General features: G+C 38.0%; 1 pseudogene; it reads right to left on the bottom strand.

Moving 5' to 3' along the window:
* Positions 1 to 1,168: 1,168 nt before the first annotated feature.
* Positions 1,169 to 10,638, bottom strand: part of LOC100454268 (protein ARK2N-like) — an 85,207-nt pseudogene continuing 75,737 nt past the window's right edge.

The following is a 10,638-nucleotide window of genomic DNA, read 5'->3' as shown; positions in this document are numbered from 1 at the left end:
AATGAACTTGCAATGATTTATATATGGCTTGAGAAAATCAAAAAGTTTTCACAGAGGGGTTTGAAAGCAAAATCTTGGAGGAGTGGTGAGTTGTAGAGAGTGGTGACTTTGATGATAGGGTGTTGGATGAAGAAAAAGGTATAAGTAGGAAGAGGAGGGAAAGCCAACGTTGAAAAAAGCAAAGAACTAGAAAATGAAACGGTGATGCACAGCTAGAGAGAAAGTGAGGAATAGAGAGAAGTAAACCCAGAAACACTGGCTATACTTGATGATGGAGGGTCTCATATTCCAGTTTATGACTTGCAGGCATCTAGTGCATATTCTGCACGGCTCGCTGTGCAAGGACTGGGGTGGCTTTCTTTTCCTTACATCCAATATAGAGACAGTGGAAACTAATATAGCAATTCTTCCATCCAGAAAAGTTCTCTTGTGCTCCACATAGCATGCTTATAGGGCTCTTCTGTGTTCTGAGTGCTTAGTGGGTAGGAGCTATGAACAGGAGCAAACCTTTTTGAAAAGAGAAAAAAAGGCCTTTGTTTCTTTAATAAATGAGTTTACAATTAGAAGAATATGTAAACTGTGTTTTTTTTCTTTTTTCCATACTTTGTTTTTTTTGCAAGAACTATTTTATTTTTTATGTATTTTTATTTTTTGTAGAGACAAGGTCTCACTAGGTTGCCCAGGCTGGTCTCAAACTCCTGGCCTCCAGCGATCCTCATGCCTTAGCCTCACAAACTGCAGGGATTACAGGCAGTAGCCACAGTGCCTGGCCTCAATAATTTTTTTTGAACCTTGTATATTTCACACATTATTAATTAAATTGTTTAACTTTTTCAATTTTGTTGCTTGTGTTCCAGAGATATTTGATTCCCTTTAAATGCCTATATGATGCTGAAATGGATAAAAATGTTATATTGAATGCCAGAATGTAAAAATTTAGGAGTTTCTCCCATCATTGTTTTTCAGGTTATTTAAATTTAATTTACATTTGTTTCCTAAGTGACTTCTCTTAATTAAGAAAAGGAGGAAAGGAGGGAATTTTCCATGAGTTTGAATCCTACAAATGCCACAAACAGCTTCTGAAGCTGAAGCCATGACAATGAACTTCCATGTCACAAAGATGAGGAATTGGAAGGGAACAGTGCAGGAGAAACACAGTGACATTGTATCACAGTAGGTATTTATGCCTGCTATCCTCATCCAAGATAAGGTCAACAACTTCTGCTGGTGAAGCCCAAGTCTGCTGGCAGCTCACAGCAGTTCCATGACTGTGTCTGCCTGTTGCTAAGATACTGTGTGCCCGAGCCATGCTTCCATGAAGAAGTACTCCGAATCACACCACCTTGAGGATGAACACACCTTGCATGTTCCTGAACTCCCACAATCTCTACTTCACTGTCTGAAGGGACAATATTAATTTCTTCATTGAGTGGTGCATTGCCGGCAGATATTTTGTCACTTGCTAGGAATCCTGGATGCAAATGACCTGGCTCTGCATTCAGCTCCTCTAGAAGCCGGCTGGTCCTCCAGGTAGCTCCTGTGTCCTGGCCACCTATAGAATTATTGTGCTCTTGAACTACTGCAGCCGCCGATAAATTATACACATTTACCACTTCTGGGTCAGAGCTGGTGTCAGGCATATCATAATGAGCTACAACTGGAGGTCCATCTGGTATCTCTGCAGTGATTGTCTTGCTGCTCCCTGAAACCTCTTCATCATCATCTGATGAGCTCGTGCTTGAGTCACAAGTCAGGTCACTATCACTGGTACTACTTACTGTCCTGCAGCAGGTTGTACTGCTTGCAGCAACCTCCCGTTTGTGCCTCAGTAGTCTGATCCTCTCCTTGTGCTTTTGGCTCTGATGACCTTTAACCCATTCTGTTTATCACTGGATTGCCAGTTTTTCTTGGCAGCCATAGTGGATGTTTCACTTTCAGTTCGGGACCTCCTAGACTTGCGCCCAACTGTGGCACCAGACACTCCTGAAGGGTCTCCTTCTACCACTGTTTCTGCCTGACAGGGTTCATTCTCTTCTGCGGAAGACAACGTGTCTGAATCAGCCAGGTGATCACTAGAGGAAGGGGAAAGCATGCAGTGATTAGAGGAGTCACTCTCATAAACTCGGCCAGTTGTAGGCTTGTCACTCTCTGTGGATGCTGAGACTCAGAAGAGTCTCTTCTCAGCTCCATCAACAAGCAGGGCATTGAAGAAAGAACTGTAGAATCCGCTACACTATCTTTCTGAACTTGAGATTCCAGTTCTACAGATTCATCTTCCTCCTTTGCTGTCTCTTGTTCAGATGTTTTTGGTGGGACTTCAGACTCAATGAGTTCTTCGAGTTTTCCCACTGCCTCCTCTATCTTTGTTTCAGAATTTCAAGTTAAATCATGGAGCAGCCTCTAGGAAATGGTATCAAAGATGCAACAGGAAAGCAAACAAAAAAACTGGTAGGCCAAGGCTGGGAGATCAGAACTCAGAGGATTGGGTGCCACTTCCTTATTCTTACTTGGATCTGGAATTCAAATTTACATTGTCCACATGGTCAAGAAACCCTGCGCTCTGAGGTGACTCTGTGCCTCCTTGCTCGCTCAGCGCGCCCCATCAGGGCACACATCATCCCCCAAACTTAATTTGAATTTTAAATTAGTATTCTCCTTATTTCTGTTTTTGGCTTCTGTAAGAGAATACATCATAATTTATTGCTTCAGTCTGCAATTTGCCATATCTCCTAATGACATTCAGTAGTGAATTGTTAAAAAGAATCTGTGTATCTACATATTGATTATGATTATCTATCTATCTATTTATCACAATTCTGGAGGCTGTAAGTCTGAGATCAAGGCGTCATCAGGGTTCGTTTCTTCTGAAGTCTGTCTCCTTAGCTTATAGATGGCCATTTTCATTCTGTGTCTTCACGTTGTCTTTTTGCTGTGTATATCTGTGTCCTAATCACTTCTTATAAATACACCAGCCATATTGGATTAGGGCCTACATGAAACACCCCCATTTTACCTTAGAAACATCTTTAAAGACTATCTCCAAATATAGTCACATACTGAGGCACTGTGGGTTAGATTTCAACACATGAATTTGGAGGGAAGACATAATCCAGCTCCTAACACCACCAAAGTGTATAGTTTTATCCATTATGGAGTCTCATGTATTATGTTTTGTGAACTCTCTTTTTTTTTCATTTTAATAAAGTTTCCATTTCTAGGATGCTTTGTGAGCTCTTGAGTGGGCACCATGCCTTGCATTATTTTGAGTCTCCCATTTTCGGGGGGTAGATACCGGTTTGGAAGATATGGGTCTTCCACCAAAGGAGACATTTGCATTGAAAAAATCAGATAAATGACAGATTAATTAATAATTTCTAACTGATTCTTGATTAAAGTTAAGGAAATGTATTTGAAAGATAGATCCCAATATATGAGTACATTACAAGAAAATTCAATAAGAGGCAGACTGCGTGTGAACAACATAGAGATATGGTCATCCTTGGAGAAGAGTTTTTTATTAGCATGAACATTGTATGTGTTTATACCTAGGAAAAAAAGTAAATGGACTTATTCTTATTAATACTAAGATATTTCTCAGACTAAATAAGACCCTATTATAATGGTTGAGCCAGATTAATTGTGTTAGAACCTCAATCGATATTCCTTGATCACGTAGGATGTTGGAGATATGTGCATGACTCTAAAATGCTATCAGGTAGACTGCCTACTGGAAAAATTGCCAGTGGGCAACAATACTGGGGGAAAAACAGGTTAGAGTAATGTAGTTGATAGTAATTTGATGGCAAGTTGTCTACCATAGCCTAAAAAGAGTTTGAAAAGGAAATATAATAATAAATAATAATAATAAAATATTTAGATCAGATATTTAGATTCTAGAGTGAAGAGGTTTTACCAGTAGGCAGATTTCTGCATATGTAATTTTACTGAAGAAGTGGCTTTCAAACCTTTGACAATTTCTGTTGGGACCAGGTAGCGCATGTACACACACAGACACACACAAGGACACTATTTACCTTTCTCATGTGTGATGCACTCTAACATTCTCCATTTTATTCAGTTTTGCCTCATTGCAGTCTATTTCATTACTGTTTCTGATACATTCTATGTATTTCATACGACACCGAGGCTGCACCCAGGAGCTTGAGAATCACTGCATTTGAAAACCTTTTCTAACAAAGGGTATGAAGACTTGGAAAGGTGTATAAGTGTCCAGCATATGGTGTGCCATATCTGCCTCCCTGGAGATGCCCAATGTATATGAGAGAGTCAGTGGAGGCTAAGAATCTGACTTCCAGAGAGGCATCATTACACTGAGATCCACAAAGCAGTGCGAAGGGTCGAAAATGAAAGGGAACTAGAACCAGGATAGAAAGGTTATCAGGGGAATGAAGCATTGTACAGAAGAGCTGGTGTTAGACAGCATGAAGAGGAGGATAACAAGTATAAGGAGTAACACTATCATATTGTTGTGTTTAGGAGAGTTGACCCTGAAGTTAGACATGTTGTACTCAAATCTCACCTTTGATACTTACAAATTTGTCACTTTGTATGAGCATCTAATCATTCTATGCCCCATTTAACAATCTATAAAATAGTATCTATGATTTATTGAGCACTTAACAAATGCCAGGCACTACAGAAAGTGCTTTCCTTTTATTAACTCATTTAATATTGGCACCACTTTAATGAGGTAGGCACAGATTTTATTCCTAGCATACTTGTATTTTAGAGTTGTTTTGAAGAGGATAAAATAACAAGAAAAAGTTCCCGGCACTACACATTCATGAAATCAAAACAGTGAGATGTAACGATTTTCTGACGTCCTGAACAAAAAATCAAAGGAAACTCATGAAATTACTCAGTGTCACGCAACTTACTATCTATGTCATGAGATAATTGCATTAGTTTGCTTATCTAGAAAGGGGCATGAAATATGATAAGTAAAGAGAAAGTGAATCGATGGATACAAAACACTTACTGTTGGGAGACAATTCAGGGCCTTTCTGCATGTCTTGTATTAACTTTTGTTCTGGACTATCTTTTTAATGATGTTTGTATAGGAAACAGCCTTGGAAGACAGAGATAATGTCTCCCATCAGGGCAGAGGTCAGGATTATTGTGTTTATTAAGATGGTATTGCCCTCTAGGACAAAGATTAGGCAAGTTTGCTAGCAACCCTCTTTAAAACATTGGAGTTTCCTAACTTGGGGTTCCTTAGCTGTGATACAAACCCACTCTATGAGCAGCACTCATGTGAGTCTACCGCTATAATGCCCCTGGAGATCCCGGTAGGTAAAGAATAGATGCAGACTTGAGGCTTATGCTTCCTGCTCTGCTATAAATAATAAAGTCCTTCATCTGTGACCCTGAAGTCTATTCTTTTCTGCCAGCATCTATAAAACAATGGTAGGCGAACTGGTTTAAAAAAAATAATCTCAGACTTTTCATAATTCTTGATACTTAGATAATGCCTGGCTATATAAAAAGTATACAATAAATGGAAACCTGTTGGCATTATGATATCTATCAATTTGACAATGTGTCAGATAATAAATTTAATAAAGCAACTATACAGTGCATGTCCGCTACATGCTAGTCATGATGTGAGGTGCTAAGGCTAAAAAGCTGAATAAGACAGATTCTCTGATTTCATATTCTGGAGGGGGAGATATTGGCCCATAAATAATTAGAACATGTCTTAATATTATGGTAGAAATATTACAAGGACCTACAGCATTAAGGAGGAGACATCTATCTCTGCCTAAAATGTGAGATGGAGAGGAGTTTTGAGGGAAGTTGCTTAAGGGGAAGTAATACTTCAACTAAGTTTTAGCAGCTGACAGTTAGTGTGAATTTGTTAGTCACATGTCAACTATAATCTGTTGTTTTAAAATTATTGGTGTCTGTTACCATTTATGGTAGGTTGAGTTGTGTCCCCAGAAACATGTTGAAGTCCCAATTCTTGGTACCTATGAAGGTGACCCTATTTGGAAATAAGGTCTTTGCAGATGTACCTAAAATGTAATTTAAGATAAGCTTATGCTGAAATAGGGTGGGCCCTTAATCCAATGTGACTGATGGGTTTATAAGAAGAGGAGGGACAATTATAAAGATACATGCATGGATATGTTCATTGCAGTACTATTCACAGTAGCAAAGACATGGAATCAACCCAAATGCCCATCAATGATAGACTAGATAAAGAAAATGTGGCACATATACACCATGGGATACTATGTAGCCATAAAAAGGAACAAGATCATGTCCTTTGCCTGGACACGAATGGAGCTGGAAGCCATTATCCTCAGCAAACTAATGCAGGAGCAGAAAACCAAACACTGCACATTATCACTTATAAGTGGGAGCTGAACAGTGTGAACACATGGACACAGGGATGGGAATAACACACACTGGGGCCTATTGGGGGTGGCGGTAGGGGAGGGAGAGCATCAGGAAAAACAGCTAATATATGCTGGGCTTAATACCTAGGTGATGGGTTGATAGGTGCAGCAAACCACCATGGCACACGTTTACCTATGTAACAAACCTGCATATCCTGTATACGTATCCCAGAACTTAAAAAAAAAAAAAAAAGAAATGCATGGAAACACAAAGACACACAGAAGGAAGATGGCACTGTGATCACAGTGGCAACAATTAAGAGTTATACAATGCAAATCAAAGAATGCCCAGGATTGCTGGCAAAGTCCAGAAGCAGGCAGAGATAGCATGCCTCTGCCAATAGTTTGATTTTGGAATTTTAACCTCCAGAACTGAGAGATAATAAAATTTCTGTTGTTTTATGTCACCCAGCTTGTTACAGAAGCCCTAGGAAAAAACATACCATTTCATTATTGTTTTCCATATCCTTATCTTCAGACAAAAATGAGGAAAGGGCACTGTGGTCAAAAAGAAAAGAAATATGAGAGAGAATAATAAATTTAAAAAAAACATAAATTGCTAAAAGTCACTGTATGGGGAGGAAAATGGCAGCTGATGAGGCTGGAAAGTAATAGATGGACCCTAGTGTAGTGTAATGAGTGTGGCTTTTGGATGTAACAGACCTGTGTTCAAATGCCAGCTTTTCTATTTACTAGATGTACGATCTCAGAAAATTTAACCATCTTCTCTAAATTGGGTATTATTGTCTATAGAATAAGATAACAATCACTACTTTGAGGGGCTATTTGGAGAATTTGGGAAATGTGGATAAAGCTCATAGCAAATATTTGATACATGCTAGTCAGCAGTGCTTTTAGATTTACATTAGGGAGATTCTTCTGACAGCTGTGTTGATGATGGAAATGGAGTGGGCCACTGCCAAAGTGTGGGTGGCTGGAGCGTGGCTGGAAGAAGAGATACCAATGAGGCAGTTTTTGCATTAGCCAAGATGAGAGATGTTAGAGGCCTGAGCTATATGAATGCCATAGTGGGGATACAAATGAGAAAATGAGTGAGAAAAGTGTTTCTTTGTTAAAATTAATTTGCCATTACTGACCAACTCAATGGAAGTAGTGATGAGACAGCAGTAGTCTTCAAACCAGCCACTCCTACCCATTCCTTCTAATGTATGAAAAAGAGGCCTGATTTCAGGTGTTTTGTTTTGTTTTAATTCTTCCAATTAAGAACTTCTATTCTCTCACTTAGAGAAGCAGGTTGATTTATGGAAACTATATCCTAAGCAGGGCCTATGCTAAAATGTGGCTAGAGAAATTGATCAGGGTGAAGAAAAGACTTGGTCATTGCACATGAAGAATGGCAGAAAAATTGAATGTCCTTTTCCATAGCTAAAAAGAAATTAAAATTATGTATCATCAATTCAATATTAATTCAACTCACTATGAAAAAAACAGTAAGTTGGATTACTCAAATGTGGTGACATTGGAATTTGACTACGTAAAGAATTGACTTAGAATCACCTTCAAATTTTACTCATACCATAGAGTTCTTGATTTCAGTTTAATAGAACTATACAAAAACATTATCCTCTGCTCTTAGAAAACCACACAATACGAGGAACTCCCACCCAAGCCCTAAACCTAAACAAACAGAAACACAGGAAAACTATGCTTGAAGTGGTAAGTTATTTCTGCAACAAAGAAAAGTAGCAGAAAATGTATTCTCTTGCAAAAATATTAAATAGAATTTAAAAATTTATAGACTCGGATAGGCATAATAAGAAATAGAATTTGAAATCCCTGTAATGATAAATTTTATGAGTCAGAACATTTTCCTTTAGAAGCTTATATTTATCACATAAAAGTACCTTCACACACAAAACCACCTACTCACCTGCCCAAACACACATGCATACACACTCATACACATTCATATATTAAATACAGAAAACAAAGATTTGAGACAGAATAAATAGGTTTATATGTGTGACTGTTTGATAAGAAAATTAAACACTAGACGCTTCAAACACCTGTAAGAAAAGAAAACTCTGAAATGACAAGTAGCGAAATTAATTTGTAATAACTAAACGATGAATGTGAAGTTTACCAATTGGAGAGGACAGATTTCTAAGAACACAGAGAAGAAAGTCCTCTCCTAAAGGACTCCTCTCATTCCAAGGCTTATTGGAAAAACTCTCAGGTGATATAAACATCATTACAATATGATAGATGACACTGGTTATCTTTTGGAGTCAGAGATGTTAATGGCCATTCTGTTGATTTTCATGTTCATGATACAGTCCTTATGAATACAAGTAGCATAATTTCTAGGTACATGTATTTTCAACTCCAACCATTCCAGTTTAGTAAATAGTCTTCAAATGTAGCTGAACAAAAACTGTATATGCAACAATTGTTTTCCTGGTGCCACCTGTGGATTTCTCTTCACATCTAGGATTCTTTTTATTGGATGGTGTTCGTGGCAACCAAACTTTGTTCTTTAAAGATGAATTTGACTTTTTAAACATCTGTGTCAACAAGATTCATGTCTGTTGAATAAGTTTAATGGTTAAGTACCAGAATTAAACAAGATTTGATTATAGAGCAAAAACACGAAAACCAAAAAACCCAAACTCATTTATTTCTCATATTCATGTGGCTGATTCTGAAGATTTATCACTCAGGAGGCAGCATTAAGGTAATACATTTTGCACATCCAAATATAGATTACATTCAAAGCATATGAACAAAGAAAAATAATGTTTTGGAAATTGTGATAAATTTTCCTTAGAAAAAGATGTTTAAAAAAATTGATATTTGGGAAACCTACCATAATTTGTATATGATAGCATTCATCTTTTTCTTTTAGAAAAAGGGAAAATGTGTTTTTAGCTTCTGTACCTGATTATCACATTTGTATGCACTAGGAATGCTAAATATAAATTACAAGGGTCAATGGTTACAGTCCATTTGTCACAGTCCATTTGTCACAGTTGGCTTTGAACCCCTCCAGTCTGACCTCTCCAGGGAACCTGAGCCTTCACTCTCAGTTATTGTTGTGGCCCTGTGAGGACCATGCCCCACTCCATTCTTCATGGCTTCTTTCCAACATAATGAGCCTAAAACCATTACAGTAATAAAGATTAATTGGAATCGATTCCTTGAATATTTGCACTTGTGCTCTCTTGTAAGGGAAGGGTCTTTCTCACACAGCAAGGGCTGGATTTTCTAAGGTAGCAGGGCTTTGTTCCCTAGTCGTGATTGCTAACAGTATTACCAAGAATGATTCTGCCTATTTTGGTTGGCTGATTTTAAATATAGGAAACAGTTGACAAGAGAGTTATGCATTCTGGAGAACAGAGGCAAAACCTACAGTTCTAACTTTGGTTTTGTCTTAAATATGACATTTCTGACTACTTTCCAGGATCAAGCTGAGTGATGGCAGAAACCACAGGCAAAACAACTCTGTGTGTTTCACTATGCTGAGCCTGGGTGTGGAGATAACACCAAGATGCAAGAGGGCCAGACACAGTGGCTCATGTCTATAATCCCAGCTTTTTAGAAGGCTAAGATGAGAGCATCACTTGAGGCCAGGAGTTTGAGGCTAGCCAGGGCAACCTAGTCAGACCCTGTCTCTACAAAAAATAAAAATAAAAAAATTAGCTGGGCATAGTAGCACATGCCTGTAGTCCCAGCTACTGGGGAGGCTGGAGTGGCAGGATCATTTGAGCTCAGGAGGTTGAGGCTGCAGTGATCTATGATTGCACCACTGCACTTCAGCCTGGGCAACAGAGTGAGATCCTGTCTCAAAAAAAAAAAAAAAAAAGATGAAAGACATTTCATAGGGACCAAGAAAAATGAGTGATGTTTAAATTTTCTAACTTTTGATTGATTGAGAATTTATGTATTTCTGTAAAACCAACATATGTATTAAGCTGGAGAATGGAAATAATTTACTCAGTTGCTTTCTTATTGCATCATAAATCTATTGGATGAAAACTTACAACGTACTGTTTTGTTTTCAGTTCTTTTGGAGAAAAGGCATATAGATTTTATTAACACATACACAGAGGGAACCACAGAGTGTTTATCCCCTTACTGTTTTTTAATACACTGTACTGTATCATTTTATCAAGAATTACCAATGAACATACAAAAATGACTGTTTGGAGAATTGAAAGGAATTTTTTTGTGAGAACATAACTTAAATTCTGGACCC

Source organism: Pongo abelii, chromosome 11 (assembly GCF_028885655.2).
Source record: "Pongo abelii isolate AG06213 chromosome 11, NHGRI_mPonAbe1-v2.0_pri, whole genome shotgun sequence".
Lineage (NCBI taxonomy): Eukaryota > Metazoa > Chordata > Mammalia > Primates > Hominidae > Pongo > Pongo abelii.
Note: the sequence above shows the minus strand (reverse complement) of the source record. Positions and strands in the feature narration are given on the sequence as shown.